Genomic DNA, 11687 nt, shown 5'->3' on the forward strand with positions numbered 1-11687 from the left:
TTTTCTCTCATTGAATAGGTTGTCTCTTTATTGTGTTGACTTTTTTTTATCATGTAGAACATTTTGGTTTGATACAATTCCATTTGTCTACTTTTGCTTTTGTTTCCTGTGCTTTTGGTATTTTTTTTCCAAAAGTTTCCTTGCTCATTCCAGTGTCCTGAAACATTTCCCCATTTTTTTCTAGTTGTTTCATATTTTCACAAGCTGTGTTTAAGATTTTAATCTGCTTTGTGCTGATTATTTCACCAGTGAGGGATAGGAATGGGTTCATCCTTCTGCACATGGATTCAATTTTTCCAGTACCTTTTATTAAAAAGACTAGTCTTTTTCCAATGCATCAACTGAGTACCCTTGATGAAAATCAGTTGGCTGTAGATGGTTGGATTTACCTTTAGGGTCTCTATTTTGTTCTGTTGATCAGTTTGTCTGCTTTTATGCCAAGATCATGTAGTTTTGTTTTCTCCACTTTTGTGGAATATTTTGAAGTCAAGTAGTATTAACCTCCTGCTTTGTTCTTTGAAAGATAGGTTTGACTAGTCAGAGCTTTTTTTCCTGGTTTCATACAGATTTTGTGATTTTGTTTTAATTTGTTAGAAATGACATTGAATTTGTAAATTACTTTGGGTAGAATGGACATTTTAACAATATTGGTACTTCCAATCCATATAAATGGGATATCTATCCATTTTATCTTTTTTTTTCATTTCCTTTTATTAACAACTTATGATTTTCATTGTGGGCATCTTTCAGAAGACAGCTAAACTTATTCCTAGGCATTTTGTTTTACTTAATGTGTTGTAGCTATTATAAATGATGTTTTCTTGACTTCTATTTCAGATAATTCATATTGGCATATCTCAGTGATAATCATTCTTACATGTTGATATTGTGTATGCAACCTTGCAGAATTCAATCCCCTGTTTTTCTTATTTATTTCTAGTTGAATTGTATTGTTGTCAGAAAAGAAATTCAATCTAATTTTATTTTTTTAAAAATGTATTAAACCTTGATTTGCAGTCTATCAAATGATCTAGAGGATGTTCCATGTGATGATAAGAATGCAGATTCTGCAGCTGTTGGATGGAATGCTTTGTAGCTATTCATTAGGTCCATTTGGTCTAGGGTGCAATTGAACTTTGCCATTTCTTTGTTGATTCTTTTTGGATGCTGAAAATGTGGTGCTAAAGTCCCTAGTTATTATTGTATTGAAATCTATCTTTCCATAGAGGTCTACAGAGATTTGAGTGCTCCCTGTGGGTGTGTATGTTTGGGAATATCCTTTTTATTTTACTTTTTTTGTTCAATTGACCTTTTTATCATTATATAATAACCTGTCTCATCTAATTATATTGAATTTAAAGTATATTTTGTGTGAGATATGCATGGTTACCCCTGCTTTTTTCTATGCCATTGGCATAGATAACTGTGGGGGTTCCTGGGACCCCCAGCCTTGGGCATGGTCAAGATGGCGCCTGACGCTGAGCCAAAAGCGGCCAGCTATACAGTAAACAACCAGCGAATTCCAATGATTGGCTAGTTAACGATGTGACTAGAGCATGCCCCCCTCGTGTACCCATCCTATGCTTGCAGCTGTCTGCGTTTATCTCGTGTACTCTCCCCTGATTGGTTGAAGTGTATATAAGCCTGGTGGGTGGGAGAGCGAGGGGGGAGAAGCTGAGGAAGAGGCAGAAGCGGCGGGGATGGAAGAAGCGGAAGAAGCGGCGGCGGCGGCAGAGGCTGGAGCTGAGCTGGAAGCTGGGAGTACGCGGGAGCTGGAAGAAGCTGGGAGAAGGGAAGCTGGGAGTGCGCAGAAGCTAGGGGTAAGAGAAGCGTAGGAGAGGGACTGTGCACAATAAACTTCCAAAGCTTCAAGACATTTGTCGTGTCTCTCTCTGCGGCCAGAGGGGACGCGATAACTGGTGCCGAAACCCGGGAAGATGAAGCCTTATAAAAGAAAACAAGGTAAGATATTTGAAAAAAAATTTTTTTGTATACAAGTTAAACCGGTTATAAAAAAAAGGGTGTCAGGATGCGCCATTGGTGGTCCTGGGGACACGCGGAGTGCGGTCCGGTTGAAAGGTATCGGGATCCTGACGCGTAGAACGCGGGTATCGGGACGCGCCATCAGCGGTCCTGACGCGTAGAACGCGGGTTGAAGGGTATCGGGATCCTGACGCGTAGAACGCAGGTCGGGGGGTATCGGGACACGCCATTAGCGGTCCTGACGCGTGGAACGCGGTCTAATTAAAGTGAAAGTAGAAACACGTTTGAAGCGGTCCAATTAGGTAGTACGTGAAAAGCCGCTATAAAAATTTTAATGCGCACTTGATAGTTTTCCTTTCAGTAATCTCGTTGCTCCTGGCAGCTAGGCCACTGTTTGTTATTGTAATTGCCATAACTAAAGCTATTCAAATTAGTAACAATGGGGTCTGAATGCAGCAACCCCTCAGGGAACCATTAAAAAACAATGGGACGCCATTAAAAGGAAAAAAAAAAAAAAAAAAAAAAAAAAAAAAAAAAAAACACAGCTAAAGTAAAAAAAGCTGCTTAGTGTGCCACAAGGGGGATCTTCATGAACAGGATCTAATAGTAACAGAAAAGAACGCTTAAAGAGAATGAAGTGAGGAAAAATTGAGTGGTGGTGACCTAGAAAATAATTGCTCAAAAAATCTAAGAACAAGGGAAAAAAGGGAATTAAGTCTAACACAAAGAACCCCCAAAAGGAATAACCAAGTGGTAGTGAAAACTTAGGAACAAGGGGAAAAGGTAGGAGAAACCTAAGCCTAATAGAAAGAGCTTCAAAATCTGTCGAACCTGCCCGTATTTGAGGAGCAAATGGAGATACCATCAACCATTAGAAAAAACGTTAAAGAGGCAGTTAAGACTATGCAGAGCAGTGTTATTTGGAGAACAATGGCTAATTGGAGAGCTCAGCTGTTGAAACTGCTTGCAGAAACATAGTGGCAAGGTTTCCCGATAGAAATGTTAATAGGAGAAGGCCAATACGTTTCAATAGATGCACAAAATCAGCAGCAAGGAGATAATGCCCTAACAAAAGATAAGAGATAACTATAGTAAAATCTGTTACACCTTATGCCCCAGGGTTATGTCTAAGATGCAGAAGAGGAAGTCATCGGAATAGTGCCTGTCAGCCTATTAGAGATAGGGAGGATAATTTCCTAGGGTCGAATCCTGAACTTCAAAAAAACGGGAGACAGGGCCCTCCCCGGGGCCCGCAACAAATATACGGGGTAATTCAACAAGTTCCCCGACGGTGGTATCCTCCCACAGAGAAGGGGAGCGCAGAGCCACCTCAGGAAGTGCCGGATTGGACATCTGTGCCACCTCCAGACTCATACTAACCCCAGATATGGGGGTGCAGATGATTGATACTGATTGGCATGAAAAAATCCCACAGAACAGTGTAGGACTATTACTAGGTAGAGGTTCCTCAATGCTAAAAGGACTCATAGTACACCCAGGGGTTATTGATCCTGATTTCACTGGACAAATAAAAGCCTTGGTCTCTTCACCAAAAGGAATTACGGTCATCTCTCCAGGGGATCGCATTGCACAAATGCTTATATTGCCCAGTCGACATTCCTTGTGGCCCAGTGAAAATACAAATAAAAGACAAGGAGGTTTTGGATCAACAGGAACCACTTTAATAAACCTTACTATGGATATGGGACAGAGGCCCCTCCTAAAATTAAGAGTGGGAAATATGGAATTTACAGGTTTATTAGATACGGGAGCAGACAAAAGTATTATTAGCGCAATGGTCTGGCCAAAGCACTGGCCATTGATCACAGCAGCTCAGAGCTTGAGAGGCTTAGGAGTAGCAGAAAGCCCCAAAGTGCTTCCTCATTATCATGGAAAGATACAGAGGGACACACAGGAATATTTCAGCCATATGTCTGTAATGTTCCTATTAGCCTATGGGGACGAGACGTCCTGCAGCAAATGGATATGAAACTCACCACTGACCAGATTTACCAAGGGACTCCTGTAAGAAATATGTTACAAAATATGAATTATGATGATAAAAAAGGATTAGGAAGACATAGCCAAGGATCTACCCAACCACTGCCTTTACTTCCACCAAAAAATGATTCTCGTGGATTGGGTTTTTCCTAGGGGCCACTGATAAACCATCAATCCCTATAATATGGAAAGATGATAAGCCTCGCTGGATTCCACAGTGGCCCCTAACAAAAGAAAAGCTAGAGGCAGCTCATAAGTTAGTACAAGAGCAGGTACAAGCAGGTCATTTACAACATTCTACCTCTCCTTGGAATACTCCAATATTCTTAACAAAGAAAAAATCAGGAAAATGGAGGTTATTACATGATTTAAGAGCCATAAACGAACAAATGTACCCTATGGGACCCATCCAATGTGGACTCCCTCTTGTCACTGCACTACCAAAAAATTGGCCTACTATTATTCTGGATTTAAAGGATTGCTTTTTCTCTATACCCTTACACAAAAATGATTGTTGGAGATTTGCTTTTACTTTGCCCTCTCTTAATCACACTCAGCCTGACCAGAGATTCGAATGGACTGTGTTGCCTCAAGGTATGGCTAACAGTCCTACTATATGTCAAATATACGTAGATAAAGCATTAACAACTACTAGATAAAAGTTTAAGAGATTGTTGATTTATCATTATATGGATGACATACTTATTTGCCATCCAGAAAAAGAAGTTTTGTTAGAAGCATTACAATTTATAACTCAAGCATTAGAAAAGAGAGGACTAACGATAGCCCCTGAAAAATTACAATTAGAGGAGATCCAAGAATATCTGGGTACAAGGCTCACTGCTACTACAGTCAGACCAATAAGGTTGACCATCAGGACAGATCAATTGAATACCTTGAATGATCTTCAGAAACTCTTAGGTGACATTAACTGGATCAGATCCTATTTAAAATTATCCACAGGGGAATTAAAACCTTTATTCGATATATTAAAAGGTAATCCTGACTTGAATTCCCCTAGGAAACTTACTCCCGAAGCACGGATATCCTTACAGCTAGTAGAGAATAGACTTCAGCAGTGTTACGTTGATCGTTGTGATCCTACTCAACCATTAAGTTTAATCATAATCTCAGAGAAGCATACCCCTTTTGGCATAGTTTGGCAAGGAGGACCTCTGCAAAGTGTAAATCTCCCTAGCTCTCCGGCTAAAACATTGCAATCATATCCCCAAGCTATTGCCCAGGTAATATTCAAGGGAATAGAATCTTGCATTACTGTTTTTGGAATCCATCCGTCTATTATTATAACTCCTTATTCCACTCAGCAAATTAAATGGCTAATTAATAATGATGATGATTGGTCAGTATTATATTGTTCCACTTCAGCTCAGTTCGATAACCATTATCCCCAACATCCCTGGATTCAATTCTGTAAAAATACTCCCATAGTTTTTCCAAAAGTGACTAGTGTCCAGCCTCTTAAAGACTGTGTAACCATTTTTACTGATGGCTCCAAAAATGGAGTAGGTGCAGTACTTATCGGTAAACAACTTCACACCATAATAGTTCCACCCAACTCCGCACAGGTTACTGAACTTGCAACTGTAATATTAGCCTTTAAATTAGCAGATAATCAGCCATTCAATCTTTTATCTGATAGCTTATATATCGTTAACGCTTTACAGGTTCTTGAAACGGTACCCCATATTTCTTCCATGTCCACGGTAGCTTCTTACTTTACTACGCTACAAAACCTTATCCTACAGTGTAAACATCTATTCTATGTAGGACATATTAGAGCTCATTCTAATTTACCAGGACCTTTGGCCAATGCTAATGACTTGGTAGATATGGCCACCAAATCAATTTTTGTTTTTTCCATAGAGGAACAGGCAAAACTCTTTCATGAAAAATTTCATGTAAATTCCACTACTTTGAGCAGAAAATTTCCTATATCTAAATGTATGGCTCGACAAATAGTAAAAAATTGTCAACATTGTGCTCCTTTAATCCCAGTACAATCCTTTGGAGTTAACCCTAGGGGACTGCTGCCTGGTCATATTTGGCAGATGGATGTAACCCATATTTCTGAATTTGGTACTGTTAAGTATGTACATGTGTCAGTAGACACTGCTTCAGGGGTCATTATGGCTTCCGCTCATTCTGGAGAAAAGGTAATAGATGTCATTCAACACTGCCTACAAGCATTTGCTGGCTGGGGCATACCTAAAGTTATTAAAACAGATAATGGTCCTGCTTATACTTCCAAAAGCTTCCGGTTGTTTTTACAATCATTTAACATCCAATCAGTCACTGGCATCCCCTATAATCCTCAGGGACAAGGCATTGTGGAAAGAGCACATCTTACTTTAAAAAATTGTCTAAATAAACAAAAAGGGGGAATAGGAGCCTCCTACAAGTCTCCTAAAGATAAACTTAATTTAGTTCTTTTCATTCTAAATTTCTTAACTCTGGATAGGGACGGCCATTCTGCAGCTGATTGACATTATAATCCCCATAATACTCCTCAAGTATGGGCAAAATGGAAAGATATCCTGACAGGTTGTTGGAAAGGACCGGATCCAGTCCTTCGTTGGGTCCGAGGGTCTGTTTGTATTTTCCCACAGGATCAACAGACTCCAGTCTGGATTCCAGAAAGGCTAATCAGAGTTTTACAGCATGCAAGTGATGCTGTTCCTCCTCGCAGTAGCGAGTCTGAGCCTTCCTCCAATAACAAAAACTCAGACGGAAAGGCAAACCCGGAACCTATGGGCCATTGTTAGCCTGGCCATATTTTTCATTTCTGACTAACATATTTCTTATCCTTCCTTTTCTTGCTTTTCACCAATTTCTCTACAAGTCTGTCAATTCTACTGATGATTTTTCAGGTCGTGCTGTTTTTGGTGACAAGGATATTTCTAGCCTTTCTTTGCTTTAACAGGAGGAATTTCTGCACTTTGCCGTTGGAATCATACTACAAATCGGACCCAGAGTAGAGCAACTCGTTCTGCTGACCCTAGCTGTGATATTGCTTTTCCTCCCACGTCAGCTTGTGTATTTCCTCCCTGTTATGTTTCTGCCAACTAACATTTCTAATAACACCTCTTAACTGTTCACTAACTGTGTGCTATCTCTCACAATGCTGGAATGGTTCTTTTGTCATCCGTGCAATTTGCACATTTCTATCTTCCTACCAGTCCTAGTTTCTGTTGCAGATATAGAATTGCCAGTGCTATTATCAAGAAACAGAAGAGGCTTTGACATTGCAACAGCCATGATCATTGCCACCACAGTCCTTGCAGTAGCAGCATTGACACAACCATAACAACGATCATTCGGCCGAGAATGCAGCTGCAGCCTTACAGACCATAGAGACTCTATCAGAGAATGGACTCATTATAAGAACAAGTGGATACCCTGCAAGAACTTTTGGGACTGGGATGCATTTATTCCCTGAGAGCTGCTTTGTTTTACCCATATTGTAACTCTATTGGGATGTATATTGTTTCTGTATTTAATATGGCTATATGGTTTTTCTTCTGTTTATAGATTTGTCAAACAGCGGGCAAGCTTAGGAGCTATGGTGGTACTCCTCTGCCTTGGCCTTCTTCTCTTTATTCGTTTTGGCATGCATCTACGAGCTAGCCAATAGAGAGATCAAATTATTTTTCATCAGGCCATGACCGCCCTAAAGGCCGACAGCCCCCCATTAGTATGGCTCTTGATGCTGGACCGGTAGTCAAGGACGGGTAATGAAGGAGGTGGCTGTGTACCGACCTAAGACAGGAGCTGCAGCATGCTCTGCAGGCTCTGATGACGGGTAAGGACATATGCTGACCACTCAGCCTAAGACAGACACGGTCCCGAGCCTTAGTTTAATATTAAAGAAGGGGGATCTGTGGGGGTTCCCGGGACCCCCAGCCTTGGGCATGGTCAAGATGGCGCCTGACGCTGAGCCAAAAGTGGCCAGTTATACAGTAAACAACCAGCGAATTCCAATGATTGGCTAGTTAACGATGTGACTAGAGCATGCCCCCCTCGTGTACCCATCCTATGCTTGCAGCTGTCCGCATTTATCTCGTGTACTCTCCCCTGATTGGTTGAAGTGTATATAAGCCTGGTGGGTGGGAGAGCGAGGGGGGAGAAACTGAGGAAGAGGCAGAAGCGGCGGGGACGGAAGAAGCGGAAGAAGCGGCGGCAGCGGCAGAGGCTGGAGCTGAGCTGGAAGCTGGGAGTACGCGGGAGCTGGAAGAAGCTGGGAGAAGGGAAGCTGGGAGTGCGCAGAAGCTAGGGGTAAGAGAAGCGTAGGAGAGGAACTGTGCACAATAAACTTCCAAAGCTTCAAGACATTTGTCGTGTCTCTCTCTGCGGCCAGAGGGGACGCGATAGATAACCTTATTCTGCCCCTTCATTTTCAATCTGTGCATATCTTTCAAGGTGAAACAAATATAGTTGAGACTTGCTTTTTTATTTATTTATTCACTTTATGCCTTTTAATTGGAGAACTAAGTCAATTTACATTTAAGGTTTTCATCAATAGGTAAAGTCTTACTACAGTTATTTTGTAATTAATTTCTAGTTTATCATAATCCTTCCCCCCCTCACTATCTTATAGTCCTCATTTTTGGTTAAGTGATTTACTCTGGTCATGCATTTTTATTCATTGCAAAAACACCTTTCAATTTTAACAAGCTATTTTGAAGTAATAGAATTTAACAAGGCCATAAAGATTAAAAAAAAAGGAAAATACATTAATAAAAACTCCATAGTTACACTGTATTTCCCCCCATTTTGATTTTTGATGTCACATTTTATATCTCTTTATATTGTCTATCACCTATTATATAAACATAGTCATTACTTTTAGTTTTTGGTGCTTTTAGTCTTTTTCCTAAACATATGAAAGGTTCCATACTATATTTACATAGAAGAGCTTTGAATTTTTAGTGTTTTATGCAATTCAATAATTTTTTACTGAGCAATGTGTTTTTTTTTTTTTTTTAGTTTGAAGAAATCACTTCAATATTTGTGTGAGTGTGTGTGTGTGTGTGTGTGTGTGTGTGTGTGTGTGTATGGGCAGGTTTGTAGATACATTCTCTCAGTTCTTGTTTGTCTGGGAATGTCCTTTTTCCTCCTTCTTTTCTAAAGGATAGCTTTTCTCAGTATAGTACTATTAGTTGTTCAGATTTTTCCCTTTAAATGTTTGAATATCTGATGCCACTCTCTTCTGGCTTACAAGCTTTTGTTGAGAAGTCTAGTTTCAGGAAAATTGGGAAACACTTATGTTTATTTGTTCTTTTTATCTTGTAGTTTTTCTTCAAGTTAGTTATTCATTGCTGTGACCACGATATCTGAGAAAAACAACTTAAAGGGGAAAAGATTTATTAGGATTCACTGTTTTAGAGGTCTCTGTCCATGTTCAATTGGCTCCAATGCTTTGGACCTGGAGCTTTGCCTAGCATCGTGGTGGAAGTATGTGGTAGAGTAAAGTTGCTCACCTCATGGCAGCTAGGAAGCAGAGAGAGGAAGGCCCAGAAGAAAATACCTTTCCAGGCCATGCCCCCAAGGATCCACTTCCTTTAACTTGTTCCATCTTCTATAGTTTCCATGATCTCTCAGTAGTGTCATCAAATTATTAATTTATTAATGTATTAACCCACTAATGAGGTTAAAGTTCTCATGATCCAATCATTTCATAAAGATCCCACCTCTGAACATTTCCACACTGGGGTCCACACCATCAACACACCAACGCTTGGGGTCACATTCCATGATCCAAATCATAACACTTCAAGAATCTTCTCTTTCACATGTAAGATCTTGATTATAAGATGTTGTAGTTGTACACACGGTTGAGGTAAGTTGAACTAGCGGCTTTTTATCTTCATATACTTGGATACACGTATTGTTCTCTAGGTTTTGGGAGTTTTCTGTTATAATCACTTTGCAGAAGCTGTGTATCCTTTGGGTATGCTCCATTCTCTTGAACCCCAATAATCTGAATATTTGCTTTTTAAATGTTGCTCCAAAGTTCCCATAAACTTTCTTCATTCTTCTTCATTCCTCTATTTTTTTCTTCTTTGTATATTTCACTAACCTTTATTCAAGCTCACTAATTCTCTTTTCTGTTTAGTCTATTCTGTTCTCTTTTTAATTTTGGTGAGTGCATTTTTCACTTTCAGGATTTCTGTACTTTATGATTACTTTAAACTTTTCATTAAGTTTCCCCATTGAAGTATGGAATCATTTCTCCGTGTTTTCTTTAAGCTCATTGCATTTCCTATAATAACAAAACATTTTAAATTCTCTACCCAATTTCACACATGTTGGTTACTATTATATGGCTGATTTTGGTGGCTTATTTGACTGTTAGATGAGGTGATGTTTCCCCGAACATTCTTGATACTTATTGGAGTTTTACTTCATCTGAGCATTGAGGGATTAGATATTTAGTTTAGTCTTTGTAACCTCAGTGTTTGTACCTGTCTTTTCACAAATTCTAAGCAGGATGCTGATTTTCTCTGAACCTGTAGTCATTTCCACTATTTAAGCACTAGATGGTGGCCTATATCTGGGTTTTCTGAGTCTGCTATTACTGTTTTGTTGCTGTTTCAGCACTAGATGGCAATCCAAGTCCAGGTTCATCCCAATCTGCAGTTGCTATTTTGTTGAGCATGAACTAGGGAAATACCTAAAGTGTAGTCTGTCCTTACGAACCTCTCTGAAACGGAGTATGCCTCATCCAGTCACCAGCCTGTGACTGAGAATTCTGTCCAGTCATGGGAAAAATTAATCCGGAGTAACCGGCCCCAAGCTCCTACGCCACAACTCTGATTCAAATTGCCATAATGTCATGTCGAATCCTGAGTCTACCTCTCCAAAGAAGCACTGACATAGCACTAAGGCCCACACTACTCTGAGCTATCTACCATTGAATTTAACTTGTTGCTCAAGACTGATATAACCAGCCACAGGTGTTGAGGACTATGCCATGCGGACTATGCCAAGATGGTGCCTGGCAGCCAGCCAGAAGTTGTTTTGATCACATTGGCGGTGAGGAAGTCGGTTAACATAGACACAGTCAAGTGCTTTATCATTGGCCGTATTCAAGTAAGTCCACGCACACAACACGTACACATGTGTTCCCGAGTGCTCCTGCTCCTGCCTGCTCATTTTGACCTTTGCCATGATTGGGCAGTTGGCTCCTTGCCTGATCTCGCTTAACTGGCGTGGCCCTACCCTCTGCCTCTTGGAGGGAATATAAGTGGGCAGTAGGCAGAAGGCAGAAAGCAGCAGCAGCAGTAGGCAGAAAGCAGCAGGCAGGTGGCAGATCGCAGAGCGAAGGACTAAGAATGTGCCTCTAGGCCGCAGTACTCCGGACGCACCACTAAGAAGCACCTCTGATAGATAGCACCTTTAGCACGCACCTCTAGCATGCACCTTTAGTTTGCAGGATGCAGGATGCACCTCTAAGAAGAAGCAGCAGAACTCTAAGAAGAAGTAGATCTCTGAAAGCGTAGCAAGTCTCTTTTCCTCTAAGCAGTCTTTCTCCCTCTCAAAGCCTTTCTTCCTCTAAAATCAAGCAAGCCTCTTTTCCTCTATAATCTAGAGAATAAGCAAGCAAACAAGGAAGCAGCACAGTAATAGAAATAGTTTATTTCCAGTCCACCTCTGATAAATACCCGCAAGACTGTTGCTGCAGG

The sequence above is a fragment of the Sciurus carolinensis genome, chromosome 1 (assembly GCF_902686445.1).
Source record: "Sciurus carolinensis chromosome 1, mSciCar1.2, whole genome shotgun sequence".
Taxonomy (NCBI): Eukaryota; Metazoa; Chordata; class Mammalia; order Rodentia; family Sciuridae; genus Sciurus; species Sciurus carolinensis.